The 14245-nt window shown below is 34.6% G+C and overlaps 1 protein-coding gene across 7 annotated transcripts in view; it reads right to left on the reverse strand.

Moving 5' to 3' along the window:
• Nucleotides 1-4789, reverse strand: part of LOC118745617 — a 314215-nt gene extending 309426 nt beyond the window's left edge. For all 7 annotated transcript variants that reach the window (XM_036479139.1, XM_036479137.1, XM_036479135.1 and 4 more), the window contains exon 1: nucleotides 4391-4789. The gene's annotated coding sequence lies outside the window, so the exon portion shown is untranslated. The remainder of the gene's footprint in view (nucleotides 1-4390) is intronic.
• Between the last annotated feature and the right edge of the window lie 9456 nt (nucleotides 4790-14245).

A 14245-nucleotide genomic window follows, 5' to 3' on the forward strand; every position in this document is an offset into this window, starting at 1 on the left:
TGAAGAAAAATTTGGCTTATTGGAAAAAGGGGCGTGGCACCTCCCATGCAAACCGAATATTTCACACTGCATATCTCTGGAAGTGTTCATGGTAGAGTACTTGAGCATGGTATGGAAATATGAGAAATCACTCCCATACTCTTAGAAAAAATTGCGTCTATTTTATAAGGGGGGTACGGCGCCTTTCAAACGGTACTGAAGCTATTACGTATCTTTGTATGCATATACAATTTTGCTAGGTTATTTAAGATGGTAATGGAAATATGCCTTCCGACAACCACGAAACCGTAATATTAGAAGATAAACGCGTCACTGAAAATCATGGACGTGAACTGTTGGTGAAAATGTTGTACCAAAATGTTTCAATACAAAAAATTAATTTTGGGCGGGACGAAGTTCGCCGGGTCTGCTAGTATTATATAAAAATTTAAATTTGCATGCATCGCTTTTTAAATGCTTTACTTGAGCGCTCGCCTTGGCTTTTTTTGAAGCAGAAAGGGAGCGCTTCTTTCTTATGACACACAATAGGCCCATCCTTTTGCAACCGAGCTACAAAAGAACACTCGTTTAAGTGACGAAATACACGCAAAGCAACAACACAAACTCAGCTATTTATCCGAGTTCAGCCAGGTCGGTTAAAACATACGTGACCTGAAGAGTAGTGTTGTTAAGTGAAAAGACTGCTCTATTGTGAATTGTTAAAGGGAAAGTGGAGAAGGGAATTTTTGTTTTCGTATATACATGATTTATATTTTAAATAAGTATATATATTACGCAAATACCTCGCATAATTACTAATTTCTATTGTTTTTTGTGTCTAAATCCCGTTGAACTAATCACATGTTTCTTGCCAGCTACCAGCAGGGTTGCTTAAGTAGCTAAAAGGAAATTTTACCCGAGTTGATCGTTCTTTTGTCGCTCGCTTACAAAAAAATGCGGGTAATGTTAAAATACAGTAAAGCGTGAAATTAGGAAGGAATATGGAGCGCCCCAATAGCACTAATGGAGCCCTTCTGACCCCGTTGAATATATTTTGTTTTAAATTTTCTACCTTCAAATGGATGAATGTGAATGCATAAATGAAAAACATTCAAATCGTTGAAACTCATTTCAGTTATAGTATAATTTCTACAATCAAATTTGTTCGTATTGTAATAGGAGTGCAGCAATACATATGTACAAAAAATACATATCTATGTTTTTATACATGTTTATAGAAAAAATATTTTTGGATATTTATACCATGATAAAAAAAATAGGTAGAACCGCTGAGGGGAATTTTTCAAATTCTTGACATTTGCAGGCCATTTAATTTTAAACTTTTACACACAAACTCACACACACATTCTCATTTTCATTCTCAAACAAAAACAACTTTGAACAATTCCATTTTTTGCTCTCAATTTTATATGATTTTCAAATGTTGGCAAACTTCAAAAAAAAAATCATGGCCGACGAATTGAGAGAACGGTTTTACCTTACTATGTTTTTATCATGATTCATACAAAAAATTGTCTTTATTTTAATTAAATTTATTTTCTCTTTGTTTGAATATTGTTGTGTCAACACATATATCAGACCAGGTATTCACTCAAATTCAAAATTGTTTAAGCCAAAATCATTCATTCGTATTGTATAAAAAAAATTCATAAGCCGTCTTGAATGAATTCATGCAGCCCTCTAGTATGTATCTATACCTTCATATGCATATGTATTCATATATATACTTACATACATATCTATGTCAGATTCACAAGCAGACATGCATGCAAATTACCATGGGCATACGTACAGACCTATCTACCTACATACGTACATTAACAAATACAGTATTTCTCGCTTATAAGCAACCCGGTTATAAGCATTTCCTGCTATAGCTAAGCTCTAGAGAAATTAAAAAAATCTCCAATTTAAATAAGCCTGTTCCAGGCATGATAAAAACAAACATAGCAAGGTAAAACAGTTTTCTCAATTCGTCGGCCATGATTTTTTTTGAAGTTTGCCAACATTTTTAAATCATATAAAATTGAGAGTAAAAAAAAGGAATTGTTCAAAGTTGTTTTTATTTTAGATTGAAATTGAGAATGTGTGTGTGAGTTTGTGTGTAAAATTTTAAAATTAAATTACTTGCAAACTTCAATAATTTGAAAAATTCCTCTCAGCAGTTCTGCCTTCCTATTTTTTATCATCGTTCCAGGTACTTCACAATCTGCTGGATTTTACATAAGATTTATTAACGGCGAAAACAGCGTTTCCTGTAAATCCTGGGATCGAATCATCACATACGATATCGTACTGCTCGTCACGTAAAAACACATTTTTCGGATTATGACATACGTGAACGTACTCTTTGTCCCATTCAGCTTATACTGCCTGACGTATCACGTAATTTTCTTTTGTATCGTTTCCAATCCGTGATCGGATGTTACGATTCGAGCCCTGTTAAACCTGCAAATCTTGAAGTACTTGGAACAGGCTTAATATACACAAAAATACCGATCAGCTCGCTTATAAGCATTGTGCCATTTTGAAATTCTTTTATGCATCACTTGTACCGGTTTTGGATTTTGTTACGCACTTATTTATGAAATCTCAATTTATTACATTTTTAAATTAATATTCATTATTTAATAGTTGTCGTTCGTTCGGTTCAGCTACATACATTCATACATATGTATATAGATGAATCGGTAATGCATATAACCGGAATTTTCATACAAGCACTTCCCGCGAATAAGCACCGAATCTCGTGCATTTTCGACGGTGCATATATTCGGGAAATACTGTATATGTATGCATATACACCGCTAGCTACATACATATCCACAAGCGCGCAACACACGTTCCCAGTCGGACCGTGCAGAATTTGGCTCCGAAAAGAATGCATTTTTAGGTAATAATTCCTTCATGAGAAGTGTGAAGTACATTTAATTTATGTATGAAATGTTAGCAAATATCTGCGGGAAAAGGCAATCGCATTATTTTTTACCATAATGGTGTTTAGACTTCCATTCTGTAGACGTGAAAACTTCACTGCTAAAATCAGCAAGTTGTAATGTTTTGACTTCGGCAAGTGAGTCCGAACGAGAATAAAAACTCTACAAAGCTCTCCAAATCAACAACCACCTCATGCCAAATTGTCTTCTTAAAGAACCGTTCATGCTGTGTTTCACGACTGTATAAAAGCGAATTAAAGACTTCATGTTTTTGGAACCACTTCTGAGTGCAAAAGAGGTGCGCTATATGTACATTTTGGAAGCAACCAACTCCGACTGGGTAGGTGCATACCTACATACATGTGTACATACGTATCTGTATAAACCATCACATCATACTGTCTTAAAACTAATATGTACAAAGACTAGCCCTTTTTGAAGTTAGTACCGGTTTGCCCTCAAGCGCTAACTAAAGCTCTCAATTTTACTAATTGCGCATTGCACATTCCATTGCAGCGAAAGCTCCCAAACATGCATTTTGACTGAACGCCGCTTTAAACTGCTCCTAACGAAAGCTCTCAATTCGATTAATTCCACGTTGGACTAGTTGCAAAGTGCCCAAATGTACCATTTTGACATGTAGCATGCATTTCGACTGCACGCCGATTCAAACTGCTGACGCGTACGCAGTCGTCAATCAGCTGTTCCACTGCTCAACTATCTGCCACAATTTGATTGTTATTTGGAACTACATAGTATTGTATGAGTGAGACTATTTTAATTTATATTGTAGGTATGTATGTGCATATGCATACGAAGCTTTCTACTTATATGAACTCGTATGTATGGACATATGTACTTGCATCCTGGTGTATACTCTTATGTACATACATATTCAAACATTTACTTACATAGTTCAAATGAGTATTGACGTACATATATACGTGTATGGATGTTTGTGCATATATAACTAGCTACACTTTAGACGTGCTGCACGGTTGGTTGCTGTGGTCTTATTTGACTTCACCTACCTACACGAACATAAGTATGTAGACCCAGCGAAATATATACATACATAGATATAAACATACATGTGTACACACTAGTATATATGTTTGCGAATATTCATACATGCAAACATGCATGCACACAGATCCATTTATGCATACGTACGTGACGCGAGGATAGCGATTACATGAATTCTACAGATATAGAATTTTGAACTTTTCTCGCCAAGAAACACACACGAAAAAATCCACACACCACAGACTTTCGTCGCGTTCGAAGTGTACGCTTTTACACTTTTCTTTTTGCACAATATACACTTTTTAATATTTTTAACGAAAAAGATACGGTTTCAAAAGTTTGCAGTGCTCACATACAAATCTTTAAATGGCTGTTTCGGCCTTTTGACGGCTGGCTTGCCATTGTTATACAAACATACAGAAACCCACCTCCTCCAAGTAGCACGATAAATGTATTCATTCGCTTCGTTACTTTGCACAAATCAGCATTCCAATTAAAAATTGGGTTTCTAGTCTAACCAAAAATTCGAAACATTTCATATACTACTTTGTTAGTCTTTTTATAATATGTATCTAAGTTTTCTAGCCGACATTAGATGGCAACGCGAAGCATAGCGTATATTCCACAAAATCGTACGACGTCGTACGCGAAGTGGTGTCGCCGTCGCGAGAATCAAAACAAAACTCTGGATTAGATTTATGATGTTTTCCCCATTTGCCGCATTGAAATCGTGTATGTCAACCGCCGAAGTCGCCTGTGTTGTTCTCGTCGTCCCACCAACCGTGTCTCTATATTTAAAAGCGAGTCGTCAGCAGCAGCCGACGAGCGCGAACCAGATTGCCGTACCACAAAAATAATCTACAGATTGTGTATTGCAAGCGAATAAAAATGAATAAACGGCATAGAAAACGAAAAAAAAGAAACTCAGACACATTGCTTGGTTTAAATATAAACTAGATACATACGTCAGAGCAGGCAGTTGTTGAATTTGTGTATTTTTCGAAGATATGGCAATACAGAGCAAGGCGCATCTATACATGGCAGTGATGCCAACAGTGTTGCCGCGCCGTCTCAAGAAAATGTATCCCTGACCAAGCCAAAAATGTATCCACATGTATCCAATTTTTTTTTGTTACATATACATCTCATAATTTGTAAGAAAACCAAACATTTTCATGAAAAAGGCATAATTTAACCCATCCTAAGGACTTGGAATACATGTGCATAAAATCAAGCATTTGTAATTTCAATTTATAAAGTACATTTTTAGTGCATAAGTATTTTGCAAAGTAAATATAATAAGTAGCAAGTACACTCCAAAAAGAGCATGTAAAACTACTACTGAAGAGTATCTATTTTTCAACAAGAATCTGTATAAATATACGTATAAGATGTTCAGTATTTGATTTTGAACTTGGGATCTTTAAAATATACACATAAATACACATATATAGAATGTTTAAAATTGCAAAAATTTTCAAACTACAAATACATTTGAGTATTCTGAAAAATATTCTATATTCTGAAAAAAAAAATAGCATCAAATGTTAAGTCTTCTTCCAAAAGTCGCTATCATACTTATTTATGAACTTTCAACAGTATCAATCTTCTGATGAACTTAGAAAGCTGCTTTAGATTGTATAGACTGTTAATGTTATCTTATGACATGTTATGTTATGTTGCAATTATATAAGGCTCCTATTTATCCAAATGTTCAGGTAATTATAAAAAAGATTCAATTTAAATGTTACTTGTTGTCGTAGTCACTTTTCCAAATTTATGGCTTTCTATTATAAAATCACATAACGCTGTTTGCAAGTGGACTACTCATTTCCTACTAATAATATACATTACTTTATTTTAAACATTTTATGCGTTTCTTGCGGCAAATTTGGTATGTACGAGTAAACAGGCAATGATTAATTTTATTAAACGGCGTGCGAATTTGCACACATTAAAAGAGGAAACTGGTTACCTCTCTTAATATGCGCAAATAAATAAAATTTGTTTAGATTGTATTTAAAGTCTTTTCAGTAACATTCATAAAAGTCTCCTTAAATAAATCAAATTTAGTTTTTTGAACTGCATTGAAATCTTCATTCTTTTTGAATTAACAAATGAAAATATGTGATATGAAAGATATTACTACAGAAAGAGTATAATTTACTTTATATATGTATATCGTCGTTTAAAGTACAAAACCTCGTATCGTCATTCTGCAAAACCGCGTAACTGACATTTGCTGCCAAAAATTGGATTTGCTCACACAAGCTCTTGGCTCAATCCTTATCCATTCGTCCTGAAATATACTAGCCAGAAATGCGATGGCTTTATAAAAAAGAGAACCATTTTGAAATATGCGTGTTTTTACTCTCTAGAAAATAATTTATGCAACCTCACATACGCGGTTTTACATTTTGTTGATACGCGGTTTTGTAGTTTAAACGACGATATGTATATTAAGATCTTGCTTAAAGCATCCTTTTAAGCTAATTGAAGCAATTGCGCTTATACCTATTTTGGTGAGATCTCTTCATATGTTCATTGCCTCGTTCACAAAAAATAAAATGCTTTAATTTCACGCTTAATAGCAATTCTTTATACGTTCAGAAAACGGAATGCTTTCTACCATCTTTAATGAAAATCGATTTTTGAACGAAAAAAACTTTATAGGAAATATAAAATTTTGGCCTATTTAAAAAATTATCCACATTTATACTGACCGGAAAAAATAAGTATCCCGCAAAAATTCGCCTAAAAATGTATCCAATTGGATCTATTTAGATCCAAACGGCATCCCTGGATGCCATTAGTAGGAAAAAGAGGCTACATTGTAGGGAAATTCAGCCTTAAATTTGCGATGTAGGAAAAAAAGGACAGACTTTCAATATTAACTTAAATGTTTGTCTCTTTTTCACAAAATGTTCTGTTCTGTTCTCATATAATTTCAATTGAATCGGTGACTTCGACAACTGTGCAAGTTCAAAAACAGTTTTTCGTTGTTGAGATTAAAAACAGTACGGACATGTACACGATCCAGAAAATAAAGGTCGCGCCATTCGCGGACCGCTAACCCTCTCTTCGTCGATTTGACAGCATCCACCTAATCGCCGAAGTTAATAAATACTTTGAAGACATCAAATTAGAAAATCTTAAAAAAATGGAATCAAAATTTATAGCAATCGTAAGTGTGGTAAGCAACTTTACAAAAATTTAAACTAAATCAGGGCACAGTGACAATCATAAGCGACAACAAAATATGTGGCAGCACCTTCAATCATGCCAGAAGAAATCAACCGTCGTGCAAGAAACATTGATTTTTATTAATTTGAATCGGCATCCTTACAGTAAAATTATGTATGCATATAAAGTCTATAAAATACACCAATAAAAATTTGGTGCTTTTTCAAATTCAAAACTTGGCAATACTGCCTTTTGTCCGATGCTTCCTCTTTTTCTTGTCGAGTTCGTCTTGCTCTCTCATTCTAGTATTTATTGACGTCACGGCCAGTTGCTCTCAGCTCGATTGGCGCAATCTTGTATTCTATCATTCTTGGGACATGTACGGATTTTCTCCCAATTTCACGGATGCAATCAGCTGTGCTACGTTAACGGCTAAGCATCTAGTACGGTTAAATGAGAGAACACCCGTTCATGTCCGTGACTTGTACTGTTTTTGATCTCAACAATGAAAAACAGATTTTGGACTTGTACGGTTGTCGAACTTACCGATTCGATTATAAATGATTTGAAATTACATATTTCAATGTCTTAACGAATGTTAGCAAGTTAAATATTCATATGTTCTTGAAAACACCCACTGAACAGCAAGACTTTTAGGGCCGGTTGCTCAAAGCCTGATTGACACTAATCACCGATTAACATCGTTATCGACGTTTTCGGCTCCATGCAAATAACATGGTGTCGGTAACGTCGATAACGATGTTTAACCGGGGATTAGTGTCAACCAGACTTTGAGCAACCGGCCCTTAAAGTATGTAGTTTGGCTACGCTTGAACATATTCATTTAACCCAGCTTGCTTATTGCCATTTTCACTGTGTATTCGTCTACACTTTTCTATAACGAGGTACAATTTACGCGATTATATTGTTAAAAATAACACAAAATTAGAGTTTGAATAAAGGAGCGAAGATTGTAAGTTGATGCTAATATTTAAAATAAAAGATGAATTTGCAAAAGATTGTTTCATTTCGATATATGAAAAATATATGTAGGGAAAAATTATATTTGCGTAGGGAAAGGTAGGGATTTTTTTGAGATGCGGTACGGATTTTTTAAAAAATTTATCGGCATCACTGATACAAGATGGTGTCATTGGAACAGCCGATTGGATATTTTTGTCTCTGCACTAGTACAGCAGAATGTCATCCAAGACGAAATGGCGCAACTTTAGGATGCCAAAAAAACGAAATGGCGAAAATTATCTCCTATTACCTTTCGTTTTCATGAACGAACGACACAAGATCACGTAGGAACAAGAGAGTGAAAAAAGTCGATTTTTTGAGCGGGTTCTACGCCATCTTGTTTCGCTGGAAAACAAAGCAAAGAAAACAACGAAAACCAAAATTAGCCAAAATTATTGTCAGCCACTTTAAACGCACAATTTAGGTAAATTCATGCATTAAAATGCTTTAAAATGTGTTGTCATGTTGAATTAACTCTTCTTTAGTTAAACAAAAGTTTAAAATTGTGGTGCTAGTAATGTAAACAAACGCTCAGCTGACGAACCCGCTTCCACGAATTTTTTTCTCAAAACAAGTTACAAATACAACGTTGCATTCTTACGTGATCTTGTATTTTTGGTTCATGTTTCGTTTTAACATCCTGATGTACCAAAAAGCAATAACAGAATACACTGGACTTTTACTTATATTAAGCTGACCAACCGTCCTCCTTTGAGGAGGATTGTCCTCCTCAAAAATATTGTCCTTCTCTGTCCTTCGTTTGAGCGAAAATGTCCTCCTTGTTCTCCTTTTCAAGTTTTATAAAAGTAATAAAATTTTCAAAAAATTTTTCAGAATATTATTATTTTCTAATCGTACACATTCATTGTATTTAATAGGCGTTTACATTGTTCAAATTTCAGTTAAATGATGTAAACTTTTGATTCAACTAATCGCCTGTGGAAGTCGAACAGTGTAACCGCCTTTTAGCCTTAATCAATAATATTTTACCCTTTACAACATTACAAGTGTACTCGTACGCCCAACTATCTAAAGTTTTAGAAAACTTTTACTGATTTTGCGTTCTCGTACCCAAAAAACTTGCAAAGAAAGGGAAATTGAGGAAAAATTTTTCCCAGCTAAAACTTGCAAGTAAGAAAATCAGCTGATCACAAACACATGTTTGTAAATAAACAAAAGAAAATATGGCCTTTTTGAGTTATTTATTGGAAATTTTATTATTAATGCTAGTATACAACGAAAGAGTCAGTAAATTTAATATGCACAACGTTTGTTGTGTTTATTTTTCGCTAATTTGCTATTAATCTCCAGTTTGTTTACTTTAGTGTGTGCTGCCTATGGTTTCCGTATGACATTTTTCGTTTGGACCATAATTTACCTTTAAATATACCAAAGTAGAGTTAAATGCAGTATGCCGAAATGTTGTTTTGCTGAAGTTTTCAGTTTTGGTAGGTTGATTGTTGAAATGAAAATTTTATAATTCTAAAGCTACATCTGTAGCTATATCTATTAAATTGTTTTTGGATCAATGATGGGTGTTTGGAGGAGATACTCTAATTATAATCTTGCGAGGCACAAATGATTTCAAAATAAAAATAAATCGATCCGTCAATAAAAATATATGGTGCATAGTCATACAATTAAGAAATTGGGTAAAGAGGTGTCAAATCGGTGTGGTTTATCACTCACCTAGCACAAGTGATGCAGATTTCTTGACCTATATGGAGGCCATCCTGTCTGAAACATGTGATAATATGGTAGATACTATCATAATCGGGGATCTCAATATAAACCTTAACGTAATATCAAGCTATAGTAGGAAACTCAATGAGATCTTCGCTCACCTAGCTATGAAACAACAAATCAATTTTAATACGCGGGTTACCGAGTATTCCGAAACACTCATTGACTTGTTGTATACTAATAGCAGAGAGGTATCATGTGAAAAGTTGGAACAACAAAGAATATCGGATCATGAAACTATACTGTTTCGATGTAATGTAAATAAGCCTAAGTAAATTTAAAAAAAAAAACTGTCAGAAGTAACATCTTGGGATAGGTATAGCCCCGATAACTTATTACATCTCTTGAGACAATGTAACTTTGTGAGCTTGCATAGTTTGGATACTGAGGGTATGCTGGAGCATATTAACTAAAGCATGATATCGATCATGAATCAGTTAACCTATAGGAAAAAATCGAAATCGAAAATCTTATCAAATTAAGAAATAAATGGTATGATAGGGAGTTAGTAGAAACCAATAAAATGAAGTTTAAGTTACATGAAAGGGCCACTTTGACAGGAGACTGGGCAGAATACAACGTGGCTAAAAAAAATTATAAGAAATTGATTAAAGTTATAAAAATACAGCATCTTGAATACAAAGTTGAAGAAAATAGAGGGAACAGTCGATTAATGTGGAACTGCTTAAGAAATGTAGTCAATAATGCAGACAACAAAGAAAAAATCAAAGAAGTGGTAATAAGTGGCACGTTATACGATAGCAGCTGGGAAATCGCAGAGAATTTAAACAAATTCTTTGTGGACAGTATTATTGGGATTAACAGTAATATACAAGACATTGGTGATAACTCAATCCAGCCGGCAAAATCTCAAACGACATTTAAATTTGAAAAAGTTAATACGGAAGATATCATCCAAATTGTTAAGAAATTTAAGAGAAAAATTGGTGGAAAAAACTTACTATCGGAGGGTGTCATTAAAGACTCAGTTGAATACATGGGCCATTTTTACGCGTTATTAATAAAAAAGAGTCTGCAATCTGGAACTGTATCGAACGAATGGAAAACTTCGACAATAGTTCCAGTGAAAAAAGTAAAAAATGCGATAAAAGCTGAGGAGTTTAGGCCAATTAACACCCTTCCCAATATGGAAAAAATCTTAGAGACGCTTGTAAAAAACCAATTGATACATTATGTTGAGTGCAATAATATACTCATAAAAGAGCAATCAGGGTTCAGGGCTAAGCATTCTTGTGAGACTGCACTGAACTTTGTACTATCACAATGGAAGGAGGATATTTCCTCCAAGAGGAATGTCTTAGCGGTGTTTATTGACCTGAAAAGAGCCTTTGAGACTATTGACAGGACTAGAATGTTGAAAAAACTTGAAGCTATTGGTATAGAGAACATTGAGCTGGCTTGGTGTCGAAGTTTTCTCTCAGATCCTAAGCAACAAACAATGATTGAGTCAAAAATGTCAAAAACGGTTGCAGTAAATATCGGTCTGCCTCAAGGATCGGTTCTTGCTCCAATACTTTTTAACATTTAAATTAATGACATAAATACGGTACTGAAATACTGTAAAATAAAACTGTTCGCGGATGATACGCTTCTAACCATCAGTGACAGAAATTTACCAAATGCCATATCTAAGATGCAGGAAGATCTTGACTCTTTATATAAATGGTTATGTTTAAACAAACTTGAAGTGAATGTGGAAAAGACACAGTTCATGGTCTTATCTAGGGTGGCTAATTCGAACTCATTCAACTATAGCTTAAAAATCAGAGATGAAAAGCTCGAGGAGGTAAAAATCATTAAATACCTAGGTATATACATTGATAATAAGTTGAAATTCGGTGAGCATGTTGATTACGCAGTAAATAAAATTGCTAAAAAAATTGGTCTCATGAAAAGATCATGTAATTACCTAGGAAGAAGATATAAAACACTAGTGTATAAGTCCATAATAGAACCACACTTCATATATTGTCCAACGATCTTTTTTATGGCAAGCGATACACAAATCGACAAGTTACAAAAAATGCAAAACACCCACACGAGATGCTCGCCGATATGAACTGGCTGAGTGTTAAGCAGGAAATTTTTTATTGGGCCATGAAATCCGTATTCAATATAAAGAATGGTCGGTTGCCGGACTACCTGAGCGACAATCTCAGATATATAAATGAAACTCATTTATACATACTCAGGGAAAATAATAGCTTTAGATTGCCGTTATATAGGACAGAAGTGGATAAAATGAACATATTCTACAAAGGATTATAGTGTTTTAACGAACTGCCGCCACAAACAAGAAATTGTGAAAGCATTGCCAGCTTCCAGAGATCATTACTTGATCACTGTCACTCACTACTGATCAGATAGAGGTTCGGCATGGAAACAAATCCTTTCCATCCGGTGGGTTGCTCTGGATCCAATCCACTCAGACAGCTTGCTGAATCTGCAAATCTTGACAGAGTCGAAACACCAATCCCCGAAGCACCGTCCTCCTACCCTATCAAACAGTGCTGCTCTGGATCTAGTCCATTCAGACAGCGTGTATATCATCGGAAATCCTGATCGAACCGAACCAACAATATCAGAAGTGAGGGTGCAGATTGGAAACTAGTCCTTTCCAACTGCCCAAACAACTGAAGCTACAATATGAGAAGTAAAGGTGCAGATTGGAAACTAGTGCTTTCCAACTGGCCTAACAACTGAAGCAGCAATGTGATAAGAAAAGTGCAGATTGGAAACTAGTGCTTTCCAACTGCCCTAACAACTGAAGAAACAATATGAGAAGTGAAGGTGCAGATTGGAAACTAGTCCTTTCCAACTGCCCTAACAACTGAAGCAATAATATGAGGAGGGAAGGTGCAGATTGGAAACTAGTGCTTTCCAACTGCCCTAACAACTGAAGAAACAATATGAGAAGTGAAGGTGCAGATTGGAAACTAGTGCTTTCCAACTGCCCTAACAATTGTGGCAATAATATGAGAAGGGAAGGTGCAGATTGGAAACTTGTCCTTTCCAACTGCCCTAACAATATGGCCTGGAACTTGCCTGTTCAGACCACTTGGTTAATTTTCCTGCTCTGCCGTATGATTGGGAACTGCAATTGCGTTTTCTGGGAATTTCCGACCTTGTACTCGATTATTCAAATAAATTGAAGTGGAAGATCCGAACTTTTTGGAGGGGGCAGTTGCATATCTTTATTCATGCGGCCTAATATAGACATATTTAATATAAAATATATAGATTTTGTATACATAATATTATATTTAATTGATAATTTTTGCAATAAGAACATTACAATTCATATACATATGTACGAATATCATAGTTGTATTATTAAGTCGTAAGACTGTAACAAATAAATAAATAAATAATTTAATCACCAGTGACAACTGTGCAAGTGATCAGCTGTTTCGAAGGTTGCAAGTTTTTGCAAATTTTGCGTTCTCGTACATCTGTTGATATTTCGTCTCTTTGAGAGCGAATGCTGCTAACTTCTCAGAACTTTTGCTGCTGGAGAATTTTGTCCTCTCAATACGAGTACACACCTATTGAAAAACAAGCTAACTACGCGTCTTCACAGGCGGAAATTATTGCCAACCATATGTCATTTTGTTTCCCAGATACGTATGTATAAGTTTTGTCAGTGGCAAAATTTGTATATGGAGATTTTTTATCTTGATAAAAGATTTCGTAAGATGGCTTAAAATAAGTATGTTCGTTGCATTGGATAGCAAATCTGCTTAAAAAATTTTAGAAAATATGTTATTTCACATCCAAGTACATAATCAAAAATAGCACAGGCCTGTGTGGGTTTCTCTTCAAAAAGATAATAAAAATTTCGTCACGAAATTTTTTCGAGAAAATTATTTTTATAATTTTTCTTAGCATTGCCGTGCATGTTACTTCGAAATAACATAAGTCGTTCTGATTTACTTAGGCTCTTTATGAGTATTATTACTAATACTATTGGTTTTTAAGTAAAAATTCTATTCTAAATTAATTAACTTTTGGCTTTTCATGGAAATTGCTAAAAATTCGAACATGTAATAATAATAATATTTTTAATATTTTTATTGAGCTTTGTACCACGATTGTTTATTAGGAAAAATTGAAAAAGCAACAAAGTCTAAGCGGTAGAAGTTATAGCACTATTTCGGAGATCACCACATCTCCTCATCAGACTTCTTTTTCTAGACTTCAGCAGGGATCGAACCTGCGAATTCGATGTTCAAAGTCAGAAGCGTTAACCACTGAGCTATGTACATCCCGTAACTCTTGTTGCTACTTCATTTTCCTTATATATATAATAATAA

Source organism: Rhagoletis pomonella, unplaced genomic scaffold (genome assembly GCF_013731165.1).
Source record: "Rhagoletis pomonella isolate Grant_MI unplaced genomic scaffold, Rhpom_1.0 Rhpom_scaffold_00009, whole genome shotgun sequence".
Classification (NCBI taxonomy): domain Eukaryota; kingdom Metazoa; phylum Arthropoda; class Insecta; order Diptera; family Tephritidae; genus Rhagoletis; species Rhagoletis pomonella.